General features: G+C 49.1%; 1 protein-coding gene across 1 annotated transcript in view; it reads left to right on the top strand.

Moving 5' to 3' along the window:
* The window catches only part of LMX1B (LIM homeobox transcription factor 1 beta), a 70,862-nt gene that overhangs the window by 42,801 nt on the left and 7,609 nt on the right, over positions 1-20,452 (top strand). The window lies entirely within an intron of this gene.

Below are 20,452 nucleotides of genomic sequence, written 5' to 3' on the forward strand. Positions count from 1 at the left end.
AGCCCTGCGTTTCCATGGCGATGACCACAAATTCCTGCTGCTCTTCAAAGTGAAAGACATATTTGTTTTGCCAGCGCAACTTTGTAGCACAAAAGCTCCCTTTCTTTTTTCACGTAACACCTGCTAATCTGCCCCGGTCCCTTTGAAGCCTCCTGCTGATCAGAAATTCATATACATTTTTGTATGCTAATCTGGGTGGTAATCTGCAGCTCGCGTCTTTCATGTCCTGTCTGCAAAAACAATTTTCTTTATAGTAATCACGGAAAGCATTGGCCCTGGTGGCCGTGCCCGGGGGGATGAGCTGCGCTCTGACGGCTCCGCAGCGGAGCCTCGGACGGGGCTCCCCGCAGCCCCTGCCAGGGAGGTGTCCGCCCTCGGTGAGCGCGCTGCACGGGCACGTGGTCCCCGTGAAGGTGCCGCACAGATGCGGGCGTGCGGCAGCATCGCCAGTGAAAGAGGTTCCCGTGCGTTGTCTGCTGTCCTCCCGTTGTTCAGATGTCCTGCCCTGCTCCTGAGCCCTTCAGCTGGTCTGCGTGCCGGCACGGTGGCTCTGCCAACAGGTCACACAAAATGACCATGGTCCTGGTGCTGCCATCGGCTTCTGACTCGCAGCACATCTGCCTGCAGCCTCCAGGACCACGTGTGTGCCAAAAAGGCATAAATCTTGACCTCTCTTTATTCTTCGGGTTATGTGTCTTTAAAGGAAAAATGCTGACAGTATGCTTGCTCACAAAGAGGCTTTTGAGCCAAGCCAGGAGCTTGCTCAAGACGGGTAGAAGTCAGTGCTGGAGCAGCAGCTCCCCGGGCAGCGGGACCCCCGGTGCCTGCGGAGGATCCCGAGGAGCGGTTTGTCCGTGAGGGCTGCCCTGGCGGAGGAGCTGCCCACGCAGCCCCTGCACCGCCGGGACCCTCCGCCGCCTCCTGCGGGCGATGGCCACCTGCTCTGGGGCCGCTCGGAGCGCCGGCGTCCGCGGGCACGAGGAGCAGCCCCGGGGCGGCCGCGGCGGCGGGGCCCAGCGCGCCGGCGTTCGCATTCAGACTCGTTGCGAGCTCTGGCTCAGACTGGAGCTTTGCTGAGTAAATAGTCTCAACAATAATCTCAGCCTGATTCCAACTAATTAAATCCTGTACAAACATCCCTCTCTGGGCCAATATAGCAAAAGACAACGAAAACACAGAAAACCAGACATAGCTTTCCTCCAGATTTTGCCCGGCCTTTAATCCCATATCTTTTGAAAGACAGTATCATCCGCACGGCGCGGGGTCAGCCTCCTGCCCTCCGCATCTCGCCTAGGAATTTTTCAATAACGAGCAGCTGGGTCACCAGCGACACAAAAGCTGCTGCAATATCCTGTAGGCTTACGGGGCACTGCAGAAATCCCAGAGCAAATCATGGCGCGCACAGAGAGGGACCGTCCTTTTCTATTATGGAGGCCACTTCAAACCCGCCTCGGCACCACCTTTTCTCCAGCTTTTCGGAGGCAGGATTATCCCCTGCGTGTATTTAATCACGCGTTGGGGGGCGGCTTTGATTGCCTTTTTGGAGCCGGGGAAGTCGAGCGCTGCGTCCGGAGGCTCCCGCGCTCGGGGCCGGAGCCGCCGCAGCCAGGCGGGCTCCGAGCGGGAGCCTCAGTGCCCTTGCAGGGGATGCAGAGCGCTGCTGCCGTGCCCTTTTTAGTCAATTTTTATAAAACCCCATGGAATACATGGACTTTTTCAGGAAAAAGAGGAGTTACCTTGTAGGGTTTTCCTCCAAGTACCCAGTAAAGCAAAAAGTAAACCAGGGGTAGCATGAGCAAAAAATAAATACTGCAAAAACATTTTAATGTCTCACAAAAGGCAGACCAAGATATATGTGAGAGATGTTGGAGATTCCTGATTAAAAGCAGTTTGTGTCAGGGAAGTTACCACTTGCAACATGCAGAACATCTGACAGTGATTAAATGGAGCTAGCTATTAGATTTTCCTAAAGAAACAATAGTTAAACATATCTCCACAAGTATGAAACACTTTATGTACTGTATCTGGTACACCTCATTTAAATTGACTTAGATGGAACAGACACACTAAGTCTAACTAGTAGGTTATTAAGAATATAAACCTGGTGCCCAAGAATTTACAATCAGTTATATGGGAGGTATCCTGACTTTCCTCCTTTTCCCAGGGCTTTCATTTGCTAAGCATGTGCTGTAAAGATGTCACATTTACAGCAAGGGACAAGTTTAGGATGTTTCTCGCAAACAGTTTTAGGTTACATACCTGTAGCAAACACATCTCTGCAATATGCAGGACAACAAGGCTGCTGTGAGCTTCAGAAAATGTGTGTTAGAGGCAAATAGATGTGTTACCAAGAGCACATTTGCATTTTATTTTTCAGTTTGTTTATTAGAGCTTGTGAATTTTGATAGAAATAAAAGACAAAAAGAAATGTTTTCTAAAGGATGACAAGCTTCTCTGCTCTGTTAGACCACTTCGGGGTTTGAGAAATATGGTTTATATTAGGTATATCATACTTCTAATTCTGGTGGGTAGCAGAAAGACGAGCCTGGAGATTCATCCAGCCCAATCTGTTTGGTATTTGCAAATACACTGAGCACTGCAACTAATAATCATTTAATAAGATCCCTAAAAAATACTTTCTTGTTTCTTTCGCTTTTGCATTCAGAGGGATATTTAGCTGGTAACTGCAGGGCTGTGCTTGCACTTAGGTGCTCTAATTCACGTTTCCAAGTAGCAGGGCTGGAGCAGCTGCTCAGAAGACATCCAGAGCCGGCGGCCAAAGCTGGATCGTGGCAGGAGAGGCAGGGGAGGGAGCCTGGCGCAGGCTCAGCGCGGTGCGGGTGTCCCTGCCGGGGCTGGCCCTGCGGCGGCGCCGGGTGCTCTTCCAAGAGCCCGTGCAGCAATCGCTGCTTTCTCGTGCTCGCTGCCTGCCGAAACCTGAGCGACGGTTCGGCCTGTTACGGTGCACTGACCCCCTGGCTCGCTGTGCTGGGCACCGGGCAGCCCTGGAGAGCGGGAGACAACCGAAACGGTGGGAGCGGGGAAGGGAAAGAGCGCAGCCACCCGCGGGCAGCGCTGCGTCAGGGTCCGTGTTGTACGGGCTGGAGCATAGCTGGAAAGGAGAGGAGAAGGGAGAGTCTGATGTGGCAATAAGGAGTTTGAGGTTCCTTCTGAATAGATCCATGCAGCAGAAGCCTGCAAGGTCGCGCGGTGGCCCTGTGCAGTGTAGTTAGAGCCCAGCAGCCGCTGCAGGGGCTGCGCGGGGCCCTCTTCCACCGCGGAGCCGCAGCCAGCGGGACGGCAGCCCCGGCCCGGCCTCCGCGGCCCCCCGCTCCCGCAGGAGCCGCCGCCGCCGCTCGGCACCTTTCTCGTTTGTGCTGCTAATCCCCCTGCAGCGTGATTTAATGAACCCGGGGCAGAACCTTATCAAGAAAGGCTAGGGATTTTGCCTTTTTTGTTGTTGATCAAATTTATTGGAAAAATTTTGCAAAGTTTTCATGAATCTACAAACAAGAGGAAACAGGCTGTTCTCGTGCACGCCCCATCAGCTGTGACGAGCTGGGGGCTCGTGTGGTTGTGGGATGGCAGCCGGGTGCTCCCCTTCCCCTCCAGCCCTGTCTGATCATCAGCGAGGCTTCTCGGTGCACATCGGAACGTTTGATTTCAGCGCTCGTGCTGGCTGGTGGCTTCCAGGGAGGAGTTCTCTTAAACCCAGCAGCGCTTGTCAGGACGGGCGCGTTTGGAGCAGCGCGCTGTTAAGCTGTTCACGTGTTCACAGGGTGCACGAGCTTCCCCAGGCAGCCCTGGCGCTGCTGCCCACAGTCCTTGTCCTCCAGCATCTCCTGTGCTGGGGAAGTGGTGGCTTAGGCTGTTGCCAACACCCATTCCTGTACAGTCCTTCCTGGGGCTCAGCGAGCAGGGAAGAGTGGCTAACAGCAATTGTTCCTAGCGTTTTCATGCCAAATTCTTTTGACTGTATGGATTTCCTCATGAAAGCTTCATCAAAGCTCATAAATTTAGTCAACGGTGAAATTCTGCTTCCGTCAACCAGCGCAGGCTGCCACGGTGTGCAGCCCTGGGACGAGGTCTCCTGGCCAGGAGAGCTGGCGCGCTGTCCCTGGCCGTCCCGTGGATGTGGCCACGCGTTACGGCAGGGCGCCCTGCGGAGGAGCAGCTGCAGGTGCCCCCGGCGCCCCCGTCCCGGGGGTCCCCACGGGCCGAGCGGCGCCAGGGCAGCACGTGGGGCAGAGCGGCGAGCGCAGGCAGCTCGCGGCCGGCCCCGAGCGCTCCGTGTCCCTGCCGCTGTCAGGTTTCATTCACTGCTGGGCGAGCAAACGAGTTGCAGTTGCCGAAGGTGTAGGATGTCTCTTACCTGCCGCCTGTCTGCAGCCGCGCGCCCAGCAGGCCCCTCCAGCCGGGGGAACCCGCTCATCCCCACGTGGCAGGGGAAATGGCTTTTGTCACCCCTGCTTGGTGGAGCAGGAGCGAAGCAAAGCGGTGCTGGCGCTTCTGGGATCCCACGAGGCTTCACAGCTGGTGTCCAGAAACGATAGAAACATGCACGGTGCAGAAATAAATTCTCTGCCCCCTTTTGAGTGTGTGGATTAGCATGGACGTGTTTTTTAGTGAACAAAATAGGTTCAGGAGGAAAGATGTGGTGAAGAAGTGAAATCTGTGGCACAGTTAGCTGGTTTCTGATCACCATCTGCTTTAGACTTTTCTTTCCCAATACCTGGACGCTGGAAAGCCTGCTACAATCCAAGGGTCAGTATTTTCATGTTGTTTTTATTGTTTGGTTTGGTAGCTCCTGAATGGGCTCCTGCACGCCCCTTCCTTCGCTCGCCAGGAGAGTTGGATCCTGACGGACACTTTGATGTGTTGAGTGTCTTAATTTGCAAAGGAGAAGTCCCTGTGCAGCCTTTATTTTTATCTGCTGAGCAGCCATTAAGTTGAGCTTCATTATGAGACAAAGGACGGTGCAGCAACACAAGTGCTGGGTAGTCCTTGTCCAAGGAAACCACATTGCACGTTGCTGGTTTTCTAGCATGAAGCACACTGCCGATGAGGAGGTGTTAAACAAAAGCGCTTACTCGGAAAAGAAAAAGTGGAAGCTGCTAGCAGTGATCGGATGACAGATATTTTTGTTAGGAAATAATGCCTTTCTCTGATTTCCTGGGAGGTTGAATGTGAAGCATAAAACAAGGGGTAGTGATGAAATCCAGAAGAATTACCGCTGTGTATTCTGCTGGCAGCGGGTAAACAGGCGCCGGCCCCGCGCAGGTACGGGCGCTGTTTGGACAGCTGCGCTGGCCGCAGCGGCCACGGCGCTGCCTTCGTGCAAGCTTCGTATAAAATCGTACATCTCTATAGAGATAGCTGCGTTAATAAACCCGCGCAGCAGAGAAGGTGGATTTCCGGATGCATACCAACTGCTAATGTAAAACATGCTCTAGTGAGAATTCCTTGAAAAACTGCATTTACTGCTGCAATAATAGTAAAAGGTCACCTTGGATCCCGTTTGTAAAAGGTCAGGCGCTGGTGGAGATACCAGCCTGAGCACACAGAGCTTGAGCCGAGAGGTTCTCAGCAGTCTGGTCTGCAGCAATAGCTGAAAACCAGCTAGGGATCATGTAAGAAAGTTTCTGCTATTCTGACTGTTACCATGACAGAGGACAAATATTCATATGGGAAGTAAAGCCCCTGGGACTGGAAAAAGGGTCAAAATGGGAGCAGTATTTTCCAATGTACCATGGTGTCGGGCTGGTTTGGTATTTCCACGATCTCAGGACGTGCTGTGGGGACCCAGGTGTTTAAAACGCTGCACTAGTGAGGGTTCCTAGGAGAGCTTGCTTCGTGTGGCACGGCACACGGCGAGCAATGCCAGCAGCACGCACACGTTTCAACCTGGCAGCTCCCGGGCCGCACTGAGCGGAGCAGGGAATCGGCACCCACGGTCTGCAGGGCCGTTCTGGTGCGGAGCGGGTCGGAGCTGCCGCAGGCGCTGCCGCCGTTCCGCAGCGGCCCCTCGTCCGCAGCGCGGGGCGCTCCCCAGCCCGCGGCCCGGCCAGGGCTGTCGGACCTCGCGGAGGAGCCGGTGCCGAGTGCTGCCGTTCCAGCTGCTCTCGGCCACATGCGCTCAAAGTGCCCCAAGCTGCTCTCAGCACTGCAGCTTCCTGCTTTAAAGGGAAGATCTCCCTGAAGGTCACCAAGACCGTCCCAGGGGAACCGCCTTTCCCGCACTCCATGTCTCTCCTTCAGGCCCAGCAGAGGCTCTGCCGGACCCAGGAGCTGCTGGGAAACTAAGGCATCATCTTCACCGTCCTGCAGACCCCCTTCCCTGATTCCCGTACAAATTGCATCCCATCCCCTCTGGAGTGTTTCATTGAGGATAGTCCATTGGGGATGGACTTGCATGGTTCTGAGCAATTCTGCTGGTGACACTTATTTGTGCAGAGATGCTGCATGGGGTCAGTGCGCAGGGGGCAAACCGTGGTTTTGTCTAGTGAATTTATATCCTAATATGAGCAAAGTGTGTCCCTTCTCCATTAAAAAGAAAAAAGTTAAAAAGAACACGCAAGAAATGTCATTTATGTTCAGAAATGAAAACCTAAGGGATGTGTCCCCAGTGCTTCTATGAAAGAAGGTGGGAGATGCCCATGGCTGAGCCTGGCCCTAAGTCCCACCGCATTCTCAGATCCCATCACCGACCCCGGCAGCACAGGCTGAGCTGGAAGCACAGACTGACAGTGGTTACTGCGGCTGCCTGAGGCTTGGCAGCTTCCGGAGCGACGCAGGAGCCTTCACCACCACGTATTGCTGGTCTCCGGAGGTGGTGGAGCCATCAGCGATCTCAGAAGTGCACGGCCTTTTCACGTTGTTGATCCTGTTTTCCGGAATGGACACGGCGCTCCTGCAGGAGCGGCCTGGGAGCGAGCGGCTTGCAGCCAGTGCTTCCACGCCGCCTCCCGAGCCGGCTGGGAAGAAAACCAGGGCTGGGGAAGCGCTTTCCAAATGCTGGCCGAAAGCTAAGCAGCGGTGCTCTGTCCTCTGCAGCCTGCCCCTGCGGCCCGGTGCCTTTTCCCGGAGAGCCGCTGCCGCCGTGCTGGGGCTTCCGAGGGGCTCCCGGCCCCTCGCGCCGCCCTGGCTCTGCCTCCGCACCGGGGTTGCTGCGGGAGGGGAACAGGCGCGTCGGGCCTGTCAGCAGGCCGGGCGCCCGCTCCTTGCTGCAGGAAGGGGCCCGTGGCCGCGCCGTCCGTGCGTGGTCATCGCCATCGTCCCTCTCCCCACCACCATCCCCATCCCTGGCTCCGCGGCAGGGCCTTCCAGCCCCGTCCTGTGTTGGAGGTGCCGCCAAGGCCCCGCGAGCGCTTCCCGCCTGCTCCGGGACAGGGCTGCAGAGCTGGCGCGGGAGGCGCGCGCGTCCTTGCGTCTCTCAACTCTGCAAGGCTTTCAGAAGGAATATTGATGAATTTGGGCCTCGAAGTGACTAATTAGCATGTAGGATTCCTCAAAAGGGTTAACATGGGATCTTTTTAATTGTCAAAAGAGTTTCAGGCTATTAGTGTTGGCATATTCTTCAATAATCTGTTTTATTTTTACCTGCTGGGAGCTTAATTAAAAAACAAAGAGGCTCAATTTAAAGCCCATTACTATGCTAATTTTGTAAGAACTGGGCGGTGATTAAGAAGCTTTAAAAAGAGGAGTTTAGTTTGCTCTAGGGAATGGGTTGCAGGCAGGTTTTATTTCGTTTCATTAGCTAGCTACAATTATTTATAAACTAAATGGAAATGATATTAAAGAGTAATGAAAAAAACAGCATCTATGTATTATTGAACAGCAGAACTTTTTTTTTTTAATTTAGCATCTAAGTGTGCAGAGCCTTTATTACTGCAACTTGCAGTTAACACAGCTAAATGCAGTTGTTAAATATAAGAGGCTTTTAAAATATGCACATAAATACAGAGCTGTCTGGTTTGCCTTTCCTATGGATCACTGGAGTAAGTTTATAAAGATATCAATGTGACAATAAAGATGAACTACTGTCTCTTCTTAAAAAGATTTTATGAGGCTTTATGAAGGAAAATTTCTTAACAGGATGAATTGCGGAGATGCATTTTTTCATATTATCTATTTAAGCGTTGTTCATATGTTGTGCAGCCTTACAATCCTGTAAACTTCTGCTGTGTTTTGTCTTCCATTCAAAGTGTAACACAAAGTACTGTAAGTAGTTAAAGCAGCTGGAGTGTCCTGGGGTGGAGCAGAGATGGAGCAGGCAGCTCGGAGCCAGGGCAGGGCGGTGCGAGCGCCAGCTCTCCGGTGACACGGCGCTCACTAGCGCTAACGCTGCCGTTGGAGCCAGGTGACCGTGTGGTGACACCGGCGCTCACTAGCGCTAACGCAGCCGTTGGAGCCAGGTGACCGTGTGATGGCACCGACGCTCACTAGCGCTAACGCTGCCGTTGGAGCCAGGTGACTGTGTGGTGACACTGGCGCTCACTAGCGCTAACGCTGCCGTTGGAGCCAGGTGACCGTGTGATGGCACCGACGCTCACTAGCGCTAACGCTGCCGTTGGAGCCAGGTGACTGTGTGGTGACACTGGCGCTCACTAGCGCTAACGCTGCCGTTGGAGCCAGGTGACCGTGTGATGGCACCGACGCTCACTAGCGCTAACGCTGCCGTTGGAGCCAGGTGACTGTGTGGTGACACTGGCGCTCACTAGCGCTAACGCTGCCGTTGGAGCCAGGTGACCGTGTGATGGCACCGACGCTCACTAGCGCTAACGCTGCCGTTGGAGCCAGGTGACTGTGTGGTGACATGGGCGCTCACTAGCGCTAACGCTGCCGTTGGAGCCAGGTGACCGTGTGATGCCACTGGCGCTCACTAGCGCTAACGCTGCCGTTGGAGCTAGGTGACAGTGTGATGCCACTGGCGCTCACTAGCGCTAACGCTGCCGTTGGAGCTAGGTGACTGTGTGGTGACACCGGCGCTCACTAGCGCTAACGCTGCCGTTGGAGCCAGGTGACTGTGAATGCTCTCCGGCATGCTGAGGAGCAGGCGTTGCGTGTCCCTCGCCGCAGGAGACGGAGAGGCCGTGGGGAGCTCCTGGGCCAGAGAGCAGTGAGGTTGGTGCGGGGCCGTGGGGCTTCTGCACACGTGCAGGCTGCAGGCATCAGACCTGGGTCTGAAGCTTCGGACCCTTTGAGAGGCTGAAATCACTGGGACTTTGAGCGCTAAAAACCATTGCGGTTCTGGGCACCAGCATCTAGCACAAAACACTGAGGTCAGTGTAAGGCTTTTAAGTGGGTGGAAGAACTTGGTTCAAATTCTTTTTCTGTGTTTCCAAAATCGACTTTCAAATGTGGATGAGAATGTTCCTCTTGTTTCAAGTTTAGGCATTTGGGACATGAAGATCCTTTACTGTATCTGGGTCTAATATTATGCGTACCCAGTCTCCTCTCCTGATATCCCTGGTGGAAGATGCTCTTTCCCTTAGAAGCATTAGAGGCAGCTGGAATTAAGGCTGCTCTGAAAATGTCATCTTTGGGTGGAGAACAGGCGCTTGACAACTAAACAGCGCCTGGAGCTGTTTGAACCACCTGGCCCTAAGTACACACAAACCTCAGATTCTTCAGGGAAACCCGAGGAGGCCGGGGCAGGGGCTTTATGTCCTCTTTTGATGTGGATTTGAAGAGCTCTTTCCCGTGAACGGAGAGGTCACTTGCTTTTCTTGAATGGCAGCGGTGGGCGCTGCAGGTGCCGCTCGGTGACCAGGGCTCGGCTCGCAGGTGCCGCGGGGTCCTGTGGCCGGGGCGCGTGCTGAGTGCGGCGCCCGTCCGAGCCCGGGGCTCGCAGCGCGTCGCCCGCCCGAGCGGCCGGCCTGTCCGTGCTCACGGCGCAGCCCTCGCCCGGCATGGCGAGCGTCCCCGTGCCGCCTGCGCAGACCCGGCCTCCTGCAGGCCCCGCTTCGGCCCGGGGACGCGGCCTGCGGCCTGCGCGCTTGCGAGGGGCCGTGGAGATCCTCAGCACGTCCTGTGGAGCGGCCCCTTCCCTCTGCCCCGCGTGCCAAGGCAGCCGGAGCCCTCGTGCCGGCAGAGCTGTAAGCGCCGTGTCCCCTGCCCCGGGGGACGCTGTGGACGAGGCAGCGGGGCCTGCACTGCTGCTTGGGGCAAGTGCGCTCTTATTTATTTATTTATTTATTTATTGCAACCAAAAAGTTAAGGACCCATGAACAACAGAGCTATTTCATCTGCCAAGGCTACTCCTTTTTTAAACTTACTTTTCTGAGGCCAGGATTTGTATGTTTCCTCTGTAATCAGAATCCATGAATTGTCCGAGCAGTGTTGAGACTCTTGTCCTCAGATTTGGGTATTTACCTGGCACATACCTGATTATAGTAGGATTTATAAATGTAGAGACGTGTTTCAAGACAAAGCTACCGTTGATTCTCAAATTGATTTTATTCTTTTAACTATTTTTATCTTCCTGCTGTTTCTTTTTTAATACCATAGCAACCTCGCACTTCTCACACCAAAATAGCTTGGGGGGCATCCCTAACTTGCATAGGAAGTACAGCCGGTAAAGGGCTTCTTGGTGAAAGAATGCAAAATATGAATAAAATAATATAAATATGTATATTCTAATATACATAAATAATAATGTACATGTATAAAGATAATAGATAAGGAAGTGCAGCGTTCTCGAGCCAGAGGCATTTAGGCCAAATCCAAGTGCCATCTCCACAGTGGTGCCGGGGAGACAAACCTGGCGCTGCAGCTCCCGGCAGAGGGGCTGGGGCTGAGCCTGGCCACCACAGAGGTCATGCAGCAGAATAGCCTGAAAAAACTCCTTTTGATTCTAAAGGAAAACAGGGCTATGCGGGATCCCTGAGGTCTTTTAAATGTCCCCTGGCCTCCTTGTGACCCTGTATACACCTTACATTCTTCCTTTAATGATTGACACTCAGTGGGTATGTGCCTCCAGGCATACTGGGGTTGTAGCTGCTTCTTCATCAAAGCAACTGTTTACAGCTGGTTTGAGTTGGATGCCAATAAACAGTATTCTTTTTGTCTCAAAATAAAAAGCAGCTTAAGTCCCTAATGATAAGGATTTTGTGCTTTGTAGAGGAAAAATTCAGCTTGGTCAGGACAGCCAGCCGCTCAGCTTAGCAAGTCAGAGCACTTTATGCTTCAGCTAAACCGCTTTTATCTCCTCAAGGAGAGGGCTATAGATCCTTATCACTGTGGCAGAAGTGATGAGGGTAACATCTTTAGTTGGAAATCATTGGCAACATGTGGAGAAAGCTTAAGATGTTGTCACACTTTAACTTGGTCCTAATCTGTTCAAAGGCAGTTCATACTTTCTAACTGCACCAGCAGGTAGTGAGAGAGAGTCAAAGACTGTCCGGGTGAAACAGCTCACGCCATCCTTTGGAGAGTTTATGACTTTCATAAAGTGGTACAAAGAAACGGCAGCAGTAACAGCTACTGTCTCAATGAAGAGCTTATGTTCACCCAACCATATTTCATTAACTTGTACACCGAGCTCTACATTTCCTGCCCGTTTGTGCAGTGCTAGAAGCAATGTTAAATATTTTAATGCCTATTGTAAGTGAAATGAGCACAAGAGAAATGTATAAAGTGCCCATGTCCCGTGCGTGTGACCGCCTGGCTGGCCAGCGCACGGCGCAGGTGGCCGTGAGCCGGGAGCCGCAGCCCTGCCTGCGCCCAGGATCCGCAGCGCGAGCGCCTTCCTCAGCCGCGATGTCGTGCGGACGTGAGATCCAAAAAGGAATCGTTTGCTTTCAACAGCAAATTGAGAAACTGCTGACACCACTTGAAAAGTGCGAGGTGGGGATCCTTAAACCAAATAGTAGAAAATAGGTCTAGGACAGTCGTCCCAGTGGAGCCAGGCATTTTTTAGTGTTCTTGTCTGTGAACAAGGGCCCAGTCCTATTCCAGATGGGATGAGAGGGAGTTCTTCATTTTACTTATCTGAGGCAAAATCTGACGCAGCTTCTCCTCCTACGTTTATGTGAGTAGATGATCTCATGAACCTCAGAGCTGCTGGTGAGCAAACTTCATTCCGATCCAGCAAGTATTCTTGCACCAGCCGTACAAAACAAGCAAGTGTTTGCATGAATGCTGAAGAAAGGATAGGGTGATCAGAGCAGGATTTTTTTTAGCCTGATACTGAACAACACACCTCACTTTTTGAAATGTTAATGCAACTCTCAGGAATTCCATGAAATATTTCTGTGCTTTTATAGAGCAATGCTAAGCAGTACAAATTTTCTTATCAGAAGAAAGAAATCATGTACTGATATGATGTACTGAGGATTTTCTACACTTTCTCTACACCAGGCATCTCTATTTTTTTTCTATGCCCGTTCATATAAAATATATATAATATAGTCAAAAACTAAGTAGTATTTTGCAGCTTTGACCTACTTACAAGTTTTTGTCTAATTAAAAAAAAGCCTGAAAAAGTTAATAAAATGTTTAGAAAAACCTTTCAGTCTTGTAAGCTTAAGGGAATAATCCTCTTTGCATGGCTAATAATGTTGTTGGTGTCTAATGGGATTTCATTTTCACAAATGTGGAAGTGCCTTGTGTGATATATGTTTAATTGCTGAAATAACTTGAAACCTATGCTAATGTTCCAGGCAGCAGGGAGGGTCTGGACATGCTATAGAGCCTTGCTTGTTGATAAATCTTTATGGGTTTAGTGTACCAAATCCTGAATGCAAACACGGATGTTGATAGCGAAGTCTTTAGCACTCTGTCATCCATATTTGGCCTTACTGAAGTTTGCAGATTTTGGCATTTTCCCATTAATCTAAGAATTCAATTTGCAGAGCAAATATCATATTAGTCCACACTAGAATAAATAGTCTAGTCTGGTCATTAACATAAAAAGGATGAATCTCATGTCTGGAGTCTTCTAAGAAGTCTATATAAAGAGAGTTATGTATTTGGAATCATAGAATTAATAATGCATAATTGACATAATGCTAATAACATTGGCATTAGCATCCACGTCACAAGGATAAACATCCATTTCTTGACACTGCCAGGCTCACGCAGTTGCCTGCGTTTCTCCTGCTCTCCTTGCTTTCAGTGTCCCTTTTCCTGCTATGGGAAGGGCATCCCAGCATTGCCCAAAGGCCCGTGCCTCCGATGGCTCTTTGGCTGCAAGAAGAGCCAACTTTGTGGGGGAAGGACGGTAGAGAGAGGCTATGTGAGAGGACTGGGGAGAAAAAAGAAGTTTTCATCCATTAAAAGTCAGGCTAATAGACCATGATTTGCTGCAGAGTATAGCAGGGACCTTTGTAGGACAAACAACAACTTTTCATGCTCAGATGGGGATTCATGGGTTAAATTGCTATCTTTGAGTTCTGAACTTGGAAAGGTATTAAAGTGGAATTAAACCTCCACACAATCCGGCTCTTGTGTCATTCAGGATTTTTTTGGTTCTGTTTAATTGTACATCACAGCAGGGCTCTGAGCGGCTGGTGCTCCAAAGAAATGAGGGGTAGGGTTAAGTCTGCAGCCCACTGCTCGCTGCTAATCCTCCTTGTTCCTTGAAGAAGGATTTGCCTTTGCTGCCGGCCTGTGAAAGGCCTTTGCGCCCAGGAGGCTGCGGTGCTCTCCCGGGGAGGGTGGTTGCTATAGCAGGGCGCCGCGCCGGGGTATGCGCCCCAGCCCCGCGGGCCGGCCAGAAAGGGCCCAAGGAGAGTAAAACGGGGGATTAAAAAGCGGAACAATGGGAGACAGGAAGATAGGAGTGGGAACAAATGGGAATTACAGCACCAAAAATAATGCAAAGTGACAAAAAGAGGAAATAGAAAAATAATAGCTGACAGTCCGACTGAAAAGAGAAGTGCTACAAAAGAACAATTTATTTTCAGCAGGCAGAGAAAATAAAAGGGCATTTGGGAAATAAGACACAGGGCAGGGTGTTAGCTCTTTTTTTTATTTTTATTCTGGCTGCACTGCAAACATGAACCTCAAATATTAAACAAAACTGCTCTCTTTGCCCCTTCTCACTTCCACCTTTGTACAATCGGGTTATTCAAAACAAAAGCAGCGTGGGTTTTAAAATGTGTGGTTGCTTATTTGCTATTAAGTCGTATTTCTGGCGGTGCTATTTTATTCCTGGGGACTAAGTGCGGGCGCTTCTGGGCTTTCCCTGTGCAGTGTTGGCTTTTGGACCCAGCTCTCGCTCAAATCCTGTTCTTGAATGGTTTTCAAAGAAATAGCTGCCTTCAGGGAAATGCCAGTGGGCGCTCGTATTTGCTCCTGCTTAGGGGAAGACAAATTCTCCGTTTCTCACCCCGGCAATGCGGGGCGGATCCGCCTGGAGCCTGACCCGTGCCATCGGTGTTCCCTTGGGAGCGAGACCTTGGGAGTCCTCTGTGCTGCGTTTTGCTGCTAAACCCCTCGGCTGTGCAAATTAAATGTGGCCTAATTATGCAGAGACCCAAACTTTCTCATCTCTGAGAAAAGCAGCAAAAACTCTCATTCCCAGTCTAAAGTTCGTCACATTACAAATAAAATTAGAAAGAAGATGGTCCCACATCTAACAGCAAATCTCTCTGAATGCTTTTCCTGCACCCTACTGCTTTATATATAGGAGAGACGGGGAGATGTAACAGATGAAACATTTTGTTTATGAAGTGTCTATGTTTTGTTTTATTTCACATGTTTTTGCAATATAGATAACAGATTACACCACAGAGCTTTCATTGCCTCGTGCAATAAAGATACTATAAAGCCTTTCTGGGTATTAATAATAGATTGTGTTGATGAGTTTGGAGAAGCTGGCAATAGACCCCCCACTGCAAAGACATTAACACCACAGGACTAAGGTATCTTTTCCTTGCAAATCAGTTGCTAAATTGGCTGTGCTGATGGGTTTGGGCACCGGCTCTCGCACAGCGACTGCAGCAGGCACAGGAAGTTATTTTGTTTTATACCAGCAAATAACGTTTCTTCTTCTTAATGTTCCTGGTTGAGCAGAAAGGCCCTGTATAAATTCTTTCCCTAAGTCATTCTTGCCAACCGAGAAATAACCTAGAAATTGCATTTGAATTGCTGCGACACGCAATTATTTTTTTCTTTAAAAGTGAAGTCCAAACAGTGCATCACAAACGGCACAATTTCCCCACTTACAGGGCCTTTAGGGGGGAATTTTCATATAAAAATTATATTAGGAGAATCTCACTGGGTTGTTGACAACATGAAGTTAAAGGCGACTTTAAATGCAGCGTGGCACGTAGCAAACAAGAAGGATGGGATTCCTCATCAGCCCCTGGACGTCCACGGGGCCGCCGGCGGCGAGGGGGGAACCGAGATGGACTCGGTGCAACACGTGTAAGTAACTGGATATAAACACAAAGAAAGAAACATTTAAAAATGGGGTTTCGATAGGGGAGTGAACTTGCCCATCAGAGTTTCTCCAGCAGAAGTGGAAACTGCCCATCATGTGTTATGTTTTTATGAAACTTGGATGCAATTTAAAGCAATACAGAAGCAGCAATGGTAGAAGCATGCTTCCACCCTCCACTCCCCCCTTAAGTTTTAATTTACGAACAAAATAACTTGATTTCCCAAATGTTTACAGTGCCTAAAAATATAATTCTAAAACAACAAACAAACAAACAAAAATAATATTTTGTTAATTCACTGGAGTTCCTAATTGCAGCCCTGACTTTATCAATGCAATTGGAGCCCTTAACTTCTACAGCAGTTTCTGTGCTCCAGAACAGATTAGGAGAAAATTGCAGCCATAATCTGTATAGTGCAATTGCCATGCTATAAAGAGGAATGGGAGTAGCTGGGAAGAGCAATTGGATTCCCAAAGGTGGAGCACAGTAGAGCAATATCAGTGACTTTGTAAATGAAAAATTGTTTTAATTCCCTTCTAACAGCAATAATTCGATTCTTCATAAATTTTTCCATCAAAGTGTTGTAAGAAAAAATGCTATAAAATAGAGCTGCATGGCAGTGATGGAAGATGGTTGAACAAAGCGGTCAATTAGGGGCTGAAAATTAAGCAAAGAAGAGAATCCGCTCTGTCACATTCTGCTCGAAGCAAAGAACTCCTCCGCACTTTGCGTTTCCCGTTTCCCGGGTTGTTCGGGCAGACACGGGCCGGCTCGTGCCGTCGTTGCCCCCGGCCTCGCGCGGCGGCCTCGGCCTCGCGCCCGTCCCGGCAGGGTCCGCGCGGAGCCTCCCCGGGCGGCCGCGTCCTCGGGAAGCTGGGAAACACCCGGGACCTCGAGGCACAACGGGGTTGGCTTGGGCCCCGCTCTGCGTGTTCCATTTCTTTTACAGAAACTTTTGATTTTTGTGCGTGTTTTATTAACACGCTGTGGAAGAGAATTAGCTGGCTTTTACTGAAGTTTCAGCTATAAAATTGGCTTTAATAAAGTATGTAATTTTTTTTTCTGCAGGGAAAATATTTAAAATGAATTGTTTCTTATTTTAGGGTTTCTTCTTTTTGAAAACCATAAAATTATAATATTTCTGTTTTGCTTTGGTGCATTTGAGATGTTTTGAATGTTCAGAATTTAGTGTAACCAGGCAACAGTTTTTCTTTTTTATATGCACCCATGAGCTGTAAAATACTGCAAAAATCCTATACTGGAAAAAAAAACCCCAAACCCAAAAAAACAAAAACATGCACAGTGTTTTATCCATTCTGTGTCATCTAAAGAACATGGAAGTTTCCAAATTTCTCCTGAAGAACAAGTAACAGATGTCATTTGTTAGTAATAATTTCTTTTCCTAATAAAACTCAGTTGTGTGAAAAGCATGATATATTTTACCTCAGTAATGCTCTGTACTGGGCAAGCGCCGAGCGGGCTGCCTGCGGGACACGCGGGCATGAGAGGGACATTATGTACAGGACAGTGACAGGAAGGAAAGTGTCAGACCTCAGATTGCTCACGAGATTTACCAGAGCTGGTGCCACCATCTCTGCATATCGCACACGTACAGGAAAACCAGGTATTTACTGTGGTTTCTTGCAGCACCAAATGTCAGAATTGCACAGAAGAGAGCACAAAAACATCACTGAGATTAGACAGCAGCATCTGTCCTCCAGCGTATATCAAGCATGGCTTAATAACCTCCTATTTACTGATTCGCTGCAGAAGTCCAGTAAATAAAGAAATTGACTGAATTGGTCTATTTTTATACCTCTGTCCTGTGTTAACAAACCTCTTGAACCACACTTAATATGAACAGCAAATTTCACACTGCACATCGAGATCTCTCAGCACAGATTAAATTAGTTATAATAAAACAATTAGAATCTATCTGCCTGCAAACAGGAGGAAATGAAGGACGTGGGCAAGCAGCAGAGGTAAGGGCGGTTGTCAGGACCTTGTCGAGTAAACAGCAGAGCAGCGGTTCTCTGGAGCAGCGCAGGGTCAAGCTTGCAGCAAGATAACTGCGCTGGAGATAATAAATCAGTAGTACATATTAAACACCAGATGGTTGTGCCCATGCAGGAAGGCACGACGGATCATGTAGCTGTGGTTGTGTTTGCAAGGATTACTGATGCAGCCTGACTTCACAGGGATATCCTAACAAATAAAATCTTTATGGCCTTTTCCGCTAGCGAACGTTTTCATCTACTGTTTAAAGACAGGACCACATGTCTTAGTGATTTCATTGTCTCTAAAATATATGCAAAAATAATTTGGTAAGCTCACCCGTTTTTAAGTGGTGCATATTTTTTGCTCCCTAGTACTGTAACGTTGCTTTGCAGGGATCGTTACAAATACTCAAATGAACAAAGCAGCCCATTGTTCCAAGCTCAGCTGAATCCCCTAAGTGTTTAAGGCATAGAGGCAAACACACTTAAAAAATCCTAAACCTATTGAGTTGTCTTTCAGAATTGTCCAGGCAACAGAATTTATTTATAAAACTCTTGCAATCATTGATTCAAAACAAGGTTTTCTTGTTCTGCTTTTCTCCTTTGTCCTCTTTGAACAATTTTCTTTGGAATGTTTTCGTTGTGCTTAGGAGTCAGAGATTTCCCGGGGCTTCTAATAAAGGCATTTGATTTCCACTCTCTGCATACTTTAACAAGTCCAAGGATTTTGAGGCTTGACATTAACTTAAGAGAGCTGGAGATAATCAGCCATGGGGGCAAAAAGGCAGAGTTATGCAAATTATTTGTAAAATGTATAGAAAGCAAAAAAAAATGTTTCTTTAAATGTGGTTGGTGTGAGACAGAGTCTTTGTCTCAGCACAGAATATCTGCATGCTCCCCTTCAAATTTATTGCTTTGATTGAAACCTGCAAAGGGGTGATCTGTAAAGTATTCCTGCTATCCTACACTTCTCAACAGGTTTATTACCATTCGTTTATAAAATGAACAGTCTAATGAGCAGTGGTTTAGATCACAGATATCAAAGTCTGGTCATTTGTCAAGATTAGTTTCCTGTTGTGAGATTGCCTTGTGCAAAAAAAGTGCATAACCCTGGGTTACTCTCTGGAAGCTGAAAAAGAGACAATAAACACTTTATAAGATACGTTTAATGAAGATTTCATAATCTGAGAATTAGACCCCCACTTAGCACTGTCAGTGTGTGCTGTAAGTGCATGTTGTAGTGCTGTGAGCATCTGAGTGTGGATTATGGCATTTTGTTGTGTTAACAAAGGACAAATTAACAATAAGACGTTTGTGCGGTATCATCAGAAATACAGCTGCTAACTTGAACAAGTTAACACTGCATTGATGGCAATGTAGTTCTTTATAGCTAAAAGACTGCCTTTGATAGCGTTGCTAGGAAAGCATCATCTTTCTGGCTGTATTCAATTGCCAAAAAATTACACTTTTTATTTTGAGGAAAAAAACACTTGATAAAGCAGTATGCGCAGAAGATGCTGCTGAGGTAAACACTGCCCTCCCCAGCACCAGCTTGAGGAGAAAGAAGGTAGTCTGTTCCTTGTGTCAGTTGAAGAAATTGTGTTCCTGGTCCCAACTGAAAAAACTGAAGAAATGTGAAAGCGGGGAAGCCGTGTGCTTTCCTCCGTTAACCATAGTGCATTTGTGCTTTGACTTTCCTGGTGGATGGCAGATTTTGTGGTTGGCTTGGGGACAGTTTTGCCTGGGAGAAGATGGGGACAGCAGTGGTCTCGGCTAATGCCATGCCCCCGGTCTGTGTCCCTGTCCATGAGGGGTCCGGCCCGCTCTTCTCAGAGCCTCCCGTGTACCCGTGTGCCGCAGACCTGGCCCTGGCCCTGGCCCCGTTTCCAGGCAAACCGCCCTTGTCCTCGCTGCAGCGAGGCCGGAGGAGCTGCCAGTCCAGGCCCTGCTGGCACCAGCGGCGGCTCCTGCCCGGCTGGTCCCCCTGCCCGGCTGGGAAGGAGCTGGCAGCGCTGGAGAGGCGGATATCCCGCACCGGATTTGCTGATCTTCAGCTTCTCTGAGTGTGCTCCATCATAACAGCGCTCCTCAGGCAAAAGATGCAGGCTTAATTAAGCTCGTTCAAATAGGTTGAAGCAGTTAAATAGAAACAACATTTCAAAGTGGTTAAAATGCTTGCTCTTTTCTTCCCCTTGGTGCTTTAATCCTATCAGATATGTTATTATGTATACATAAAAATATTTGCTGCGTTGGAATTTTCTAGCTAAAGCATTGTAATATTTTTGTGAACTTTGCAAGTTGTAGTATAAAGAACACATTTTCCTTTCTCTTAAAGTTTGCAAAGAAAAAAAAAAAAAGTAGACAAATGCAGTAGACAGCCGGAAATAAAATGTTCTCTTTCCCTGTGGTGACTGTGAGTGCCCAAAGGCCTCATCTTGTTTGATGGCCTGTGTGCCAGGAGCAGCAGCTCTGGTGTGCGGGGATGGTGCAAGACGTGTCCCAGCCACCGGGCAACAGTGCAGATCACTGCTATTAGGTCAAAGGTACAGGCAGAAAAAAACAGGCTCTTGGGCATTTGGCCTTTCCTTATATTCCGTATGCAAACGGAGGCCTTTCCCTCCTGCTGCCCGCGACGCCACAGCCCTCCCGGCACGCGGTGGCCGCCATCTTGCTGCTCCTGCTCGGCAGACAAAATGGCGCCTCTGGGGACATGGCACCACAGGCTGTGCGCTCCCAAACAGGCCGTGTCGGCCTTTTCTCTAAAAGCGACTGTTCTGAGCACAAAAATGTCAGAGAACCTCATCCTAAAGGCACAGCGGTGCAGCCGGGTTCACTGTGTTGCAGAAATGTAAATACTAATGCACCTTGCACTTTGATGTATTGTCATAAGAGACTCAGAATTTCAAATCACCAAGCCCATTTGTGATGCGGGGATATATCTTCACTGTTCATCTTTACTTGGAACAGCTCCTCTTGCAACCTCGCTTAGGGAGATTCCCCATTGCCATTAGAAAAGCAAAATAAAATTAACCTGCATCGTTCAAACTTTATCTTAGAAAATTAATGATA

The sequence above is a fragment of the Tinamus guttatus genome, unplaced genomic scaffold (assembly GCF_059628265.1).
Source record: "Tinamus guttatus ecotype Peru unplaced genomic scaffold, ASM5962826v1 Tinamus_guttatus_pri_ptg000226l, whole genome shotgun sequence".
Lineage (NCBI taxonomy): Eukaryota > Metazoa > Chordata > Aves > Tinamiformes > Tinamidae > Tinamus > Tinamus guttatus.